The sequence below is a fragment of the Aegilops tauschii genome, chromosome 4, assembly GCF_002575655.3.
Source record: "Aegilops tauschii subsp. strangulata cultivar AL8/78 chromosome 4, Aet v6.0, whole genome shotgun sequence".
Taxonomy (NCBI): domain Eukaryota; kingdom Viridiplantae; phylum Streptophyta; class Magnoliopsida; order Poales; family Poaceae; genus Aegilops; species Aegilops tauschii.
In genome coordinates, this window is record NC_053038.3 from 496,354,383 (window position 1) to 496,370,206 (window position 15,824).

Below are 15,824 nucleotides of genomic sequence, written 5' to 3' on the forward strand. Positions count from 1 at the left end.
ATTCCAGAGGGGAAGAACTATGATATGCAGTTGGCCTCAATTGTATCAAGTCAGCAGCGTTTAAAATAGCGTGACCCCAACAAGAGGTTGGCAAGTTGCAATTCGTCAACAAAGGTCTTGCAATGAGTTTAATCTTAATCAATGGTTCAACCAATCCATTTTGTGTATGGACATATGGAATAGAGTGCTGAACTTCAATCCCGAAATCCATGCAATAATCATTGAAAGGACGTGAGGAGAATTCTGCGGCATTGTCCATTTGAATTGACTTAATTCCACTTTTTAGATAATGAGCTTGCAACTTAATGACTTGCCTCATTATCTTGGCAAATGCATGGTTCCGTGTGGATAGAAGACACACAAGCGACCATCGTGTAGATGCATCAATCAGAACCATGCAATACCTGAAAGGTCCAGATAATGGTTGAGTGGGACCACAAATGTCTCCTTGAATACGTTCAAGGAACTGAAGTGGTTCAGCTTGTATTTTGAGGTGCGAGGGCCTCAAAATTAGCTTTCCTGTGGCACAAGATGTGCACACAAAATCTGAAGATTGAGGCAATTTTGACTCAAGCAAATTATGACCAATGGAATTGCTAGTAATTTTCTCATCATCCCGACTCCGGGATGGCCTAGGCGATCATGCCAAGTTAGGAATGCGTTAACACTATGAAAAATTACTTTGTAGGCAACATGTTATACGGGTTTGATGTACATACAGTACAAACCAGACGATAGAAGGAATTTCCTAATGTACCTTTTTTCCATATCTGTGATCTTTAGTAAAGAGTAGATACTCCTCTTTGTTGTCTTCATGGGTTTCAATGTGAAAACCATTTTTACGGATTTCTCAATAACTGATTAGGGTACTTGAAGAATCAGGATACAATAAAGCATCCTCAATTGTCACTTGTTTACCACTTGGGAGGGTAAATATGGCACGTCCAGTGCCAACAATCACTGTAGTGTCCAACGATAGTTAAAATATCTCCATTCATCTTTTTCAGAGTTTGGAAATATTTCATGTCCCTCAGTATGGAGTTTGTGGTACCACTATCCACAAGGCATAATTCCTTGATACGTATCGAACGTATCTATAATTTTTGCTTGTTCGATGCTGTTATATTATCATTCTTGGATGTTTTGCAATCATTTTATAGCAACTTTATATTATTCTCTGGGACTAACCTATTGGCATAGTGCCCAGTGCCAGTTGCTATTTTTCCTTGTTTTTTACTTCGCAGAAAATCAGTACCAAACAGAGTGCAAACGCAGCGAAACTTTTTGGAGATTTTTCTGGACCAGAAGACACCTGTTGGGCCAAAGAAGTACTAGAGGGGGGCTCCGAGGGGAGCACAACCCACCAGGGCGCGTCAGGGGGGCCAGGTGCGCCCAGGTGGGTTGTGCCCACCTCGACGGCGTCCCGCACCGCCTCTTTGCTCTATAAATACCTCAAAAATCCAAAAACCCTAGGGGAGTCGACGAAACACAATTCCAGCCGCCGCATGTTCCAGAACCACCGGATCCAATCTAGACACCATCACGGAGGGTTTCATCATCCTCATTGGTGCCTGTCCGATGATGCGTGAGTAGTTCATTGCAGACCTTTGGGTCCGTAGTTAGTAGCTAGATGGCTTCCTCTCTCTCTTTTGATTCTCAATACAATGGTCTCTTGGAGATCTATTTGATGTAACTCTTTTTGTGGTTTGTTTGTTGGGATCCGATGAACTTTGACTTTATGATCAGATCTATTTTATCCATGGAAGTTATTTGGGTTTTCTCTTGATCTCTTATATGCATGATTACTTATAGCCTCGTATTTCTTCTTCGAATCTTTGGTTTAATAGATCGATTTTCTTGCCACGGGAAGAGGTGCTTTGTGATGGGTTCGGTCGTGCGGTGTTCTTTCCCAGTGACAGAAGGGGCAGCAAGACACGTATTGATCGTTGCTATTAAGGATAACAAGATGGGGTCTATTCCTACATGAATAGATCTTGTCTACATCATGTCATCGTTCTTATTGCATTACTCCGTTTCTCCATGAACTTGGTACACTAGATGCATGCTGGATAGCAGTCGATGTGTGGAGTAATAGTAGTAGATGCAGGCTGGAGTGGGTCTACTAATCATGGACGTGATGCCTATATAATGATCATTGCCTTGATATCATCCTAATTATTTGAAGTTCTATCAATTGTCCAACAGTAATTTGTCTACCCGCCGTATGCTATTTTTCTTGAGAGAAGCCACTAGTGAAATCTACGGCCCGGGTCTATTCTCCATCATATTTGCTTTCAGATCTATTTTTATTCGCTTTTATTTTCAGATCTATTATTCCAAAAACCCAAAAATACCTTGCTGCACTTTTTATTTATTTATTTCATTTTGTTTTATTGCGAGAGCTATTTATCCAAAATCATACAAACCAATCTTTCTTTTACCCGAGAGGGATTGACAACCCCTCTTTTGCGTCGTGTTGCAAGTATTTGTTCTTTGTGTGCATGTACCATTTACATAGTGTTGCTTGGTTCTCCTACTGGTTCGATATCCTTGCTTTCATAACTGAGGGATACCTACCTTCGCTGTACTGCATCATCCCTTCCTCCTTGGGGAATACACTGATGCAGATACGATACAACTAAGGATTATCAAAGGGAATTTCTAGCGCCGTTGCCCGGGAGACACCATCAATATCTATCAGGTTCCTAATCTCAAATCTCATCTCCTTGCAATTTACATTATTTGCCATTTGCCTCTCATTTTCATCTCCCCCACTTCACAAAAATTTGCCATTTTTATTCGCCCTCTTTTTCGTTCGCCGTTTTCTCGTCAGATCTGTTTTTGTGTGCAATCTTGTTTGCGTAGTCACGATGACTCAAGAGAATACCAAGTTATGTGATTTTTCGAATACCAATAATAACGATTTTATCAGCACTCTGATTGCTCCTCCCGCCACTAGTGCGGAATCTTGTGATATGAATGCCGCTTTGTTGAATCTCGTTATGAAAGATCAGTTTTCCGGTACTCCTAATGAGGATGCCGCGTCCCATCTTAACACATTCGTAGAATTATGCGATATGCAAAAGAAAAAGATGTGGACAATTATATTGTGAAGTTGAAATTATTTCCGTTTTCTTTGCGAGATCGTGCAAAAATTTGGTTTTCTTCCTTACCTCGCAATAGTATCGATTCTTGGGATAAATGCAAAGATGCTTTCATTACTAAATATTTTCCGCCCATGAAAATTATTTCCCTTAGAACTCAAATTATGAATTTTAAGCAACTTGAGCATGAACATGTTGCACAATCTTGGGAAAGAATGAAATTGATGCTAAGAAATTGTCCTACTGCATGGTTTAAATCTTTGGATGATCATACAAAAAATTTATGCAGGACTGAATTTTGTTTCTAGAAATCTTTTAGATTCCACCGCGGGTGGTACTTTTATGGAAATTAATTTGGGTGAAGCTACTAAATTGCTTGATAATATTATGGCAAATTATTCAAGATGGCATACCGAAAGAGCACCTACTAGTAAAAAAAGTTAATTCGGCTGAAGAAACTAATTCGTTTAGTGAAATAGTTGATGCTCTTATGAAATTGGTTTCTAGTAAAAGTGCTCCTATTGATCTTAATGATGTGCCTTTGTCTACTTTGATTGAGAAAAATAGTGATTCCGTAGATGTGAATTTTGTCTCACGAAACAATTTTAATAACAATGCTTAGAGGTAATTTTAATCCTAGGCCTTTTCCCGGAAATTCCTCTAATAATTATGGTGGTTCCTATGGTAATCCTTCTTATAATAATAGAAACACCTCTGATCTTGAGAATACTATTAAATAATTTATCAATGCTCAAAAGGTTTTCAATAATACGATAGAAGAAAAGCTGAATAAGATTGATGATATGTCTAGAAGCACTGATAATTTCTCATGATGTAGAAAATCTCAAGTTGAAAATTTTTGTGACTAAGGTTGAGGAATCAATTAAAGCTTTATATGTTTCTATGGATGAAAGTAAGAAAAGAACCGCTATGCTTAGAGCTAAAAGAGAATTTTTAGAAATAGCGTTTTCTAGTGATTGCTTTCATAAAAATGATGAAGATCTTAAAGTGATTGGTGTTTCTTCTATTGATTCCTTGTTTAGTAAGATTAAAATTGATGATAAAGGGACTGAAGAAGAGTTAACTTTAGTTAGAAGGTGTCGGTGCAACAAACTCTAGGTCTGTTGCCCAGACTGTGCGCAGGCACGAAACAAGATTGAAGCACCAACCCAAGTCAGAGTACAAGGGACCAAGAGCATCGAAGGACCAACATGCAGATCAGAGGGACCAAGATCAAGCCAGAGATGTAAGATACCATCAGGAGAAGGGCCTCCTTTGCCAGGTAGGCGAGCTCGGCAAGGGGCGAGGCCACCCCCGGAAAAAGACATCCAAGACGTCCCGGCAGGGCCTGCCGGGACGCACGGAGGCAAAACAACCTCACCAACTACTCCGCCACGACCCACGTCGTCAATTAGTGCGGTGTCAAGCCGCGAGTGACTAAGTGGCAGCCATTCGCCACATGGCAGCCTCTCCCTACAGGAAACACCCAAAGATGACACCCGTCCTGCCATGTGTCAAGCGAGCAGGCGTGGAGCTGGCGAGATGGCCCAGCAAGCCTTCCCGGGAAACCAACGATGTGACGTTGAGCGGTGCATTTAATGCGCCCTGTCAGCCCGCAGAGTTAGGTATGATAGCACTATTTGCTATCTTATCAGTGCATAATGACTACTTTGCCATTGTGGTAACCCCTTGATCTATAAAAGGAGGCCAATGGCAACCGTAGAAAGGGTTAGAAGGTTGGATAACTCACACCCCCATACGCGCGTAGCCACTGCCGCCTCGAGGCAACCCATGCCGGGCAAGTGTACTACACTCCACCACCACATTTCCACCATGAAGCCACCAAAGCAGGAGTAGGGTTTTACGCCTCGCGGTGGCCCAAACATGGGTAAAAATGCCTGTGTGATCTCTGTCGTGCTACCACACGTTCGTCTGCTCTTTGTGCAACGCGACACCCCCCTGCCGAACCAGCAAGGGGCCTCCTGGTCCCATAGGTGGCCATGGTTTCCCGTGACATCTTTGGCGCGCCAAGTAGGGGTATCGCTTGCGCGAACTGAAGACGTGAGCAGCACGTCATCTTCATCTTGGACGACGCCATCGACCATGGCGTCCAAGAAGAAACCCGGTTCTTCGACTCATCCATCCACCTCGAAGGCTCTGCCGCCCGCGGCTTCTAACGCTATGGGGGGGTGCAGAGACACGCGAGGACGCGTTCGCTGCTGGGGATGTGGTCGGAGCAGGCGGCGGCGTCACCACTTCCCCCGTGGCCGACGCAGGAGCAGGAGACATCGGAGGAGAGCAGCATCAGCAACACCCCGACGGCCACGCTCCACAAGGTCTGGGTGAAGGGGTTACTCCATCTACACCCCTTCCTCCCACCGACGGGCATAGCCGCAGCAACAACGCTCGGACCGGGACGAATCGGCGCCCTCCGGCCGCTCTCACCACGGGTGCGGCCGCAGCATGTGCATCTCCCCCGGGACGGGTCGACCAAGCCGCTGTGCCTGAAGGAGCCACTGGCCCTCGAGCGCCTTCGCCGCACCACCCTGCCATCCAGGTGATCGCCTCGCAGCAGCGGGGGCACAGCGCTACCGCCGCTGGCACCATCAGGAGCCGAGTGACAGTGTGATCAACTTCCTCATCACCCATGCGAAGTACAGCCTCAGAGGCCATGGCACGGGCTCAGCTGCTGCGGAGGTTTCCGCCAACGGCCGAGCAGATGGACGAATGGAGTACCACCATCCAAAGTCTGCTCGGTTTTGCCGAAGCTGGGGGCTCACGGCGAGCTGGCCCGCCCTGGCCTCCCCAAGCGACTGCAACGGCCCATGCTGCTGACTGTACGGAGGGGGCCATCCCCACGGTGCAGTCCCCGGCACGGCAGCCAGCGCGAGCGCAACGGAATCAAGACCCCGACGACGTGTCGATGGCCTCTTCTGACCCTCGAACACGTCCAGGCCAACGACGAGCCCCGGAGGATAGGTGGAGAGGAGACACACGCGTTGTTGTTGAGCAGCGCCACGACGACCTCCGCCGGACCGATGGGTGCGACGGCCCCGACGTCGAAGAGCCCGCGCTCGGTATTGGCGGGTGCCTACCTTTTGAGGTTGGCTGCCCTGCCTTTACTTGTCAGCTGCGGCAGGTCCGTTGGCCGTCCGTCCACACGTTCAAGCCAGAGATACCTGAGAAGTACGATGGGAGGCTGAACCCGGCAGAGTTCTTGAGCATTTACACCATCGCTGTTCAGGCTGCCGGGGGAAGAGATGAGAAGGTGTTTGCCAACTACTTCCCTTTGGCTCTCAAGTCCAATGTGAGGTCTTGGCTGATGCACCTACCGGAGAACTCCATTTTGTCATGGGCTGACCTGTGCCATGAATTCATTGGCGCCTTCACTAGTGGTCATCAAGAACCCGGTAGGCCCAGCGACTTGCAGCTTCTCCAACACAAGGAAGGAGAAACCCTCCGTAAGTATTTATAGAGATTCAACAAAGTTCATAGAAACATTGTTGGGTAAACAAATTACTGTTGGGCAATTGATAGAACCTCAAATAATTATGACGATATCCAGGCAATGATCATTATATAGGCATCACGTCCAAGATTAGTAGACCGGCTCCTGCCTCCATCTACTACTGTTACCTCACATATCGACCGCTATCCAGCATGCATCTAGCTTATTAAGTTCATGAAAAATAGAGTAATGCAATAAGAATGATGACATGATGTAGACGCGATCTATTCATGTAGGAATAGCCCCCATCTTGTTATCCTTAGTAGCAACGATACATACGTGTCTTGCTGCCCCTTCTGTCACTGGGAAAGAACACCGTACGATCGAACCTATCACAAAGCACCTCTTCCCATGGCAAGAAAACTCGATCTTGGCCTAACTAAACCAAATATTCAAAGAAGAAATACGAGGCTATAAGTAATCATGCATATAAGAGATCAAAGAAACTCAAATAACTTTCATGGATATAATGATCTGATCATAAACTCAAAGTTCATTGGATCACAACAAACACACCGCAAAAAGTGTTACATCAAATAGATCTCCGAGAGATCATTGTATTGAGAATCAAAAAGAGAGAAGAAGCCATCTAGCTACTACCTACGGACCCGTAGGTCTACAATGAACTACTCACGCATCATCAGAGAGGCGCCAATGAGGATGATGAACCCCTCCGTGATGGTGTCTAGATTGGATCTGGTGGTTCTGGAACTTGCGACGGCTGGAATTGTGTTTTGTCGACTCCCCTAGGTTTTTTGGATTTTTGGGGTATTTATAGAGCAAAGAGGTGGTGCGAGAGGTGGCCGAGGTGGGCACAACCCACCAGGGCGTGCCTGGGCCCCCAGGCGCGCCTAGGTTGGTTCTGCTCCCCTCGGAGCCCCCCTTTGGGACTTCTTGGGCCCAACAGGTGTCTTCTGGTCCAGAAAAATTCTAAACAAATTTCTCTACGTTTGGACTCCGTTTGGTACTAATATTCTGCGAAGTAAAAAACAGGCAAAAACAGCAACTGGGACTGGGCACTATGTCAATATGTTTGTCCCAAAAAATGATATAAAGTTGCTCCGTCTCGAGGAGGAGCTTGGGCAGGAGCAATTTTGCCCTCCGGCGGAGCGATTCCGTCGGGGGAACTTCCCTCCCGGAGGGGGAAATCATCGTCATCATCATCACCAACAACTCTCCCATCTTGGGAGGGCATTCTCCATCAACATTTTCAATGGCACCATCTCCTCTCAAACCCTAGTTCATCTCTTGTGTTCAATCTTGTTACCGGATTATAGATCGGTGCTTGTAGGTGCCTAGTAGTGTTGATTACATCTTGTAGTTGATCACTATATGGTTTATTTGGTGGAAGATTATATGTTCAGATCCAATATGCTATTTAATACCCCTCTGATCTTGAGCATGATTATCATTTGTGAGTAGTTACTTTTGTTCTTGAGGTCACGGGAGAAATCATGTTGCAAGTAATCATGTGAACTTGATATGTGTTCGATATTTTGATAGTATGTATGTTGTGATTCCTTTTGTGGTGTCATGTGAACGTCGACTACATGACACTTCACCATATTTGTGCCTAAGGGAATGCATTGTGGAGTAGTTATTAGATGATGGGTTGAGAGAGTGACAGAAGCTTAAACCCTAGTTTATGCTCTATTTCATACGGGACCGATTGGATCCAAAAGTTTAATGCTATGGTTAGAATTTATTCTTAATACTTTTCTCGTAGTTGTGGATGCTTGCGAGGGGGTTAACCATAAGTAGGAGGTTTTTTCAAGTAAGAACAACACCTAAGCACCGATCCACCCACATATCAAATTATCAAAGTAGTGAACACAAATCAAACCAACATGATGAAAGTGACTGATGAAATTCCCGTGTACCCTCAAGAACGCTTTGCTTATTATAAGAGACCTTTTTGGCCTGTTCTTTGCCTCAAAAGGATTGGGCTACCTTGCTGCAGCTTTGTTACTACTATCGTTACTTGCTCGTTACAAATTATCTTGCTATCCAACTACTCCGCTACTTACAATTTCAGCACTTGCAGACATTACCTTGCTAAAAACTACTTGTCATTTCCTTCTGCTCCTCATTGTGTTCGACACTCTTACTTATCGAAAAGGCTACTATTGGTCCCATATACTTGTGGGTCATCAAGGCTATTTTCTGGCGCCGTTGCCGGGGAGTGAAGCGCTGTTGGTAAGGAAAAATTATTACTAGGTGCTGAAATTTATTGTCACTTGTTACTATGGAAAACAATACTTTGAGAGGTTTGTTCGGGGTATCTTCACCTCGACCGGAACCACAATTAGTTACTCCTCAACCTACTGCACCTACTGAAAATATTGAATAAGAATTTCCTTCGGGTATGATAGAGCAACTGCTAGCTAATCCTTATGCAGGAGATGGAACCGAACATCCTGATATGCACTTGATATATGTGGAAGAAATTTGTGGATTGTTTAAGCTTGCAGGTTTACCCGGAGATGAAGTTAAGAAGAAGGTTTTCCCTTTATCTTTGAAGGGAAAAGCATTGGCATGGTATAGGCTATGCGATGATATTGGATCTTGGAATTGGAATGATTGAAATTGGAGTTTCACCAAAAAAATTATCCTATGCATCTAGTTCATCGTGATCGGAATTATATATATAATTTTTGGCCTCGTGAAGGAGAAAGTATCGCTCTAGTTTGGGGGAGGCTTAAGTCAATTTTATATTCATGCCCCAATCATGAGGTCTCAAGAGAAATTATTATCCAGAATTTTTATGCTCGGCTTTCTCATAATGATCGATTCATGCTTGATACTTCTTGTGCTGGTTCTTTTATGAAGAAGACTATTGAATCCCGGTGGGATCTTTTGGTAAGAATTAAATGCAACTCTGAAGATTGGGAACTCAAACAAGGTAAAGAGTCAGGTATTAAGCTTAAGTATGATTGTGTTAAATCTTTTATGAATACCAATGCTTCCCAAAAGTTTAGCACTAAATTTGGACTTGACTCTGAGATAGTAGCCTCCTTTTGTGAATCTTTTGCTACTCATGTTGATTTCCCAAAAGAAGAAATTAAAGAACCGGTACCAATCAAAGAGGAAACTATTATTTATAATGTTGATCCAGTTGTTCCTACTGCTTATATTGAGAAACCACCTTTCCCTGTTAGGATAAAGGAACATGCTAAAGTTTCAACCTTGGTCAACAAAAGCTATATTAGAACACCTAAAACTGATGAACAAATTAAAGTAGAACCTAGTGTTGCTATGGTTAAAGATCTCCTGGAAGAAGATATAGATGGGCATGTTATTTACTTCTGTAATGAAGCTACTAGAATTGCCAAACCTGATGAAAAAGATAAACATAGACCCATTGTTGGCATGCATGTTGTCTCAGTTAAGATAGGATATCACTGTTATCATGGTTTATGTGACATAGGTGCTAGCGTGAGTGCTATTCCCTTTGCCTTATATCAAGAAATCATGAATGGCATAGTACCCACTGAAATAGAAGAAATAGATGCTACTATTAAACTTGCTAACAGATACACCATCACACCACTTGGGATTGTTAGAGATGTTGAAGTCTTGTGTGGGAAAATAAAATATCCTACTGATTTTCTTTTTCTTGGTTCCCCACAAGATGACTTCTGCCACATTATCTTTGGTAGACCTTTCTTGAACACCGTTAATGCTAAGATAGATTGTAAGAAACAAACTGTCAGTGTCAGCTTTGGTGATGAGTCTCATGAGTTTAATTTTTCCAAGTTTAGTAGAAAACCACATAAAAGGAATCACCTAGTAAGGATGAAATAATTGGTCTTGCTTCTATTGCTGTGCCTCCTACTGATCCTTTAGAACAATATCTGCCACACCATGAAAATGATTCACATATGCATGAAAGAAATGAAATAGATAAGATTTTCTTTGAACAACGTCCTCTACTTAAACACAACTTGCCTATTGAAACTCTAGGAGGCCCTCCTCCACCTAAAGGTGATCCTGTGTTTGAACTGAAACAATTGCCAGACATTTTAAAATATGCTTATCTTGATGAGAAGAAGATATATCCTGTTATTATTAGTGCTTACCTTTCAGAACATGAAGAAGAAAGATTATTGAAAGTTCTAAGGAAGCACGGAGCTGCTATCGGATATACTCTTGATGATTTAAAGGGCATTAGTCCCACTCTTTGTCAGAACAAAATCAATATGGAACTTGATGCTAAACCCATTGTTGATCACCAACGTCAGTTAAATCTAAGATGAAGGAAGTGGTAAGAACGGAAATATTAAAACTTCTGGAAGCAGGTATAATCTATCCTATAGCTGATAGTAGATGGGTAAGTCCCGTTCATTGTGTCCCTAAGAAGCGAGGTATTACTGTTGTTCCCAATGATAAGAATGAACTCATTCCACAAAGAATTGTTACAGGCTATAGAATGGTAATTGATTTTAGAAAATTAAACAAAGCAACTAGAAAAGATCATTACCCTCTGCCTTTTATTGATAAAATGCTAGAAAGATTATCTAAGCACACACATTTTTGCTTCCTTGATCGACATTCTGTTTTTTCGCAAATACCTATTTCTCAACCTGATCAAGAAAAGACCACTTTTACTTGTCCTTTTGGAACTTATGCTTATAGATGTATGCCTTTTGGATTATGCAATGTCCCTGCTACTTTTCAAAGATGCATGACTACTATATTCTCTGACTTCTGTGAAAAGATTGTTGAAGTTTTCATGGATAACTTTTCAGTTTATGGGAAGTCTTTTGAAGATTGTTTAAGCAATCTTGATCGAGTTTTGCAGAGATGTGAGCAAACAAATCTTGTCTTGAACTGGGAGAAGTGCCACTTTATGGTTAATGAAGGTATTGTCTTGGGCCATAAAATTTCTGAAAGAGATTGAGGTGGACAAAGCTAAGGTTGATGCAATTGAGAAAATGCCATGTCCTAAAGATATCAAAGGTATTCGTAGTTTCCTTGGTCATGCTGGTTTCTATAGGAGATTTATCAGTGACTTTTCTAAGATTTCTAGGCCCCTGAGAAATCTCTTGCAAAAGGATGTCCCTTTTGTTTTTGATGATGATTGTTTACAAGCCTTGAAACACTCAAGAAAGCCTTAATTTCTGCACCTATTGTTCAACCACCTGATTGGAACTTGCCTTTTGAAATTATGTGTGATGCTAGTGATTATGCTGTTGGTGCTGTTCTAGGACAAAGAGTTGATAATAAACTAAATGTTATTCATTATGCTAGTAAAACTCTAGACAGTGCACAACGAAATTATGCCAGTACTGTAAAAGAATTTCTATCAGTGGTGTTTGCTTGTGATAAATTTAGATCTTACATTGTTGATTCTAAAGTTATTGTTCACACCGATCATGCTGCTATTAAATATCTTATGGAAAAGAAAGATGCTAAACCTAGACTTATTCATTGGGTGCTCTTGCTATAAGAATTTGATCTGCATATCACTGATAGAAAAGGAGCAGAGAACCCTGTAGCTGATAACTTGTCTAGGTTGGAAAATATCCTTGATGACCCACTTCCTATTGATGATAGTTTTCCTGATGAACAATTAGCTGCAATAAATGTTTCTAATAACACTCCTTGGTATGCTGACTATGCTAATTACATTATTGCTAAATATTTACCACCTAGCATTACATACCAACAAAAGAAAAAACTCTTCTATGATTTAAGACATTACTTTTGGGATGACACACATTGTTGGGGATATAACTATTGGGTATGACCCGCCCAGGAGGGGCTGGGTTATACCAATGGCGGTTTATCAAGACAAAGCCCATGAAGATGTTGAAGATGGCGGTTCACGAAGCAGACTTGCTAAGGGCCCGAAGCCCAAAGGCGACTTAAGGCCCATAAGTGTAAACCGCCACATATGTATGACTTGTATTGTAAGGCAAGTGTAATTAGTCACCGAGCCGGACACGTTGTTTATGAGCCGGCTGGGACTCCGTGAGCCGCTAGGCGTCAACTTGTGTGTATAAAGGGACGACCCGGCAGTGGGTTAGGGCAAGAAAACAACAGATCGAAAGCTAGGTCAAGCGTATTCGCTCCCTGGTAATCGAAACATAAGCAATACCACCTCAAACTGGATTAGGCCTTTACCTTCACCGCAAGGGGCCGAACCAGTATAAACTCCTTGCGTCCTTTGTCCCGTTTAACCCCTTTAAGCTAACCTAGTTGTGATGGCTCCACAACTAAGTCCTTCTGCTAGGATATCTGTCGTGACAATTCCACGACAGTTGGCGCCCACCATGGGGCCAGCGCATGGTGGTTTCGAGTTCTTACAGGGTAGCTTTGAAGGGATCAAGGGATACACTGTGGGCTGGATGACCAAGAGTCGTCGCGATAAGCTCTACATCGACGATGCAGGCTGGGCCCCCGAGGCCGACTCAGTCGAGTATGGGTACCGGGTCCCCTTCGGCGGAATCCACGTCTTCATCGGCAAGATCGGCGAACCGGGCCCTAAGCTGGACATCTGCACCGACATCATCGAGATGGCTCAGCGTGCATGACCCGCCCGAGTTCAGCCCGCCGTGAAACACACCTTCATTGGGTTCATCCATGGGGCAAAATTTGAGGATAGATCTGTGTCTGGTGGTGAGACGGTCATCTACTCTGATGGCAAAATTTGAGGATAGATCTGTATCAACTGCAAGATGGCCGGCTTGGGGGCTATTCCAATGGCGACAGTATTCCGGACCCTTACGAGCCGTCGAATAGGGTCATGATTTTCATGGCCGGTACACAGCCAGGGCAGAATTCTACGACTGCAGCAGCAATGATCTCCGGGTCAGCAACGGCAACGGCTGCCGGGGCAGGAGGCCCTGTGCGCCCTCCGACTCAGGTCTTGTCCGACTTGTTGGACACTCTGACAACATTGTTAACGGCGAAGGTTAACCCAGCAAATCAAGCTCAGCATAACGCGGAGGCTGCAAAATTGCGTGACGAGAGAGCACATGCCAAGGAGGAGCTAAACGCAGAGAACGCCAGGATGGCCACGGAGCGGGCTGCTCTGGATGCTCAGGCACAATGAATTTAGGCAGAGTCTTTCCGGCTCACGATGGATGAGAACACTTCAAACAAGGTCATGAGAAGGAGGCACCAGAGTCGTTTGCCCATGGTTTATGATGCAAGGAACCTCTTCAACACACCTGGAGCGGGGACCAGTAATCCGCCGGAGATAAACCGGGTTGAAGCGCCTGGGGTTGGAGCACCGGCTCAGCCGTGCACAACGGAGCCACCTCGTTTGAATAATACTCCGCCTCAGTATGTACCGACGCCGCCGGGTCATTATTCTAACCCTTTGGATAATATGATTGCTGCGGCGACGCGGCTGGCGGTTCTACCGGTTGAAGGCAAATCGCCGGTAGCAATGGAAATACGACGAGCCGGAGAACTGCTCCAGACGGCTGTGGCCCAACAGGCGGCTTATTCATATAGTCGGGATCGTATCCACTCAACACCACGTCCAAGCAGGAGTTATGGCAGGCATATTGATGAACCGGCCGTGTCAAGCAGTGGACGATACCGCAATCAGCCTCGTAGACCTGACCCGCCGCGCGCTGGTAATGATGTCTAGGCTTTGGTAGACCAGGGCAGAGCACGTCGGGAGGCTGAGCTGGCGGCTCAGCAAGCGGCTCATCAGCATTCTCCGATTTATCCGACAACTTCGGTGGAGACAGGCATGACCTCCAGAACCTTGGGTGTACCATGTTTAGTGCCGACTCTACATAACATGCGTTTGCCCAAGGATTTCAAGGGCCCTCGTAAGGTGCCTAACTACACAGCAGATCAGCCCCCTGAAGCTTGGGTTGGAAGTTATGAGATGGCAATGGAACTGTTGGATGTTGGCGATGCTGCATGCGCTAAGTATTTCATTATGATATTGGATGAAACGGCTCGTACTTTGTTGAAAGGTTTGCCAGCCAACTCCATTGGGTCATGGGCCGAGTTAAAAGCCCGGTTCATCCAGAATTTTAAAGACACGTGCAAGCAGCCTAGGTAAATTATGGATTTGGATTCCTGTGTCCAAGAAGAGGGCGAGTCAACAACCTATTGGGTGCGCCGGGTCTCAACCATCCTGCACTCATCAGACCGTATCAACGCCGGTTCAGCAGTTCTAATGTTGGAGAAAAATTGCCGTTTTAAGCCTCTTAAGCAGAAGCTGGGGCGGCTCAAACGCCACTGCAGTGACATGGGGGAGCTCATGGCGGCTCTGGTCAAGTATGCCGACTCTGATAGTACCAAGGACCCCGAGTCTGATGAGGAAAGGCCGGGTAAGGGAGAGAAGAGTAGCAACACCAAAGGGCAGCAGAATAACCCGACGAATTAGGGGGGCAGTGGTAAGCGCAAGGCTGATAGTAGTTTGGATTTTGTGGCTAACACTAACACGCAGAATAATGGTCAGGGTCGTAAGGGGAAGCCAAATCCTCGGTTTGGAGGGCAAAATTTCAACCTTGAGGAGATGATGAATCAACCCTGCCCAAAGCATGGTACACGGGAAAAGCTGACCGCTCACCTCTGGAAGGATTGCTTCATTATGAGAGAGTACAGAAATTCAAAGTTTTTTCAGAACAATCATGGGACGGATGGCGGCTCAGGACCCGGCTCTCACGGTCCGGGTTACGGTGGTGGTGGTTCTATTTCTGTTTTTTAGGGCCAAGGCAATCAGGGTGGTTTGAATCAACAGTCTGGTCAGGGGGCTCAGCAGCAGCAACAACAGTCTGGTTATCAGAGTAACCCGAAGCAGTTGAATAGTGGGCAGTACCACGTCTTCACCACAAGTTTATGTAAGCGGGATCAGAAGCTCCATAAAAGGGCAGTGAACGCCGTTGAGCCGTCCTTGTTACTTGCGCTGGTCTGGGCAGCCTATTATGTGGAGTCATGAGGACCACCCGCCCTGGGTTGATAATCCGGGTCACCTGGCGCTGGTAGTGGCGCCTCAGGTTGGGGGTACAAGTTCACTAAGGTACTCATGGATGGAGGTAGCAGCATCAATATCCTTTACTATCATACTTTCCGTCGCATGGGATTGACTGACAAAAATCTTAAACCGTCCAATACTGTTTTCCATGGAGTGGTGCCTGGTAAGTTGGCGTATCCTGTAGGCAAGATTGCTCTGGAAGTAGCCTTTGGGGATGAACATGATTCCAGAGCAGAAACTTTGACTTTTGAAGTTGTCAAGATCC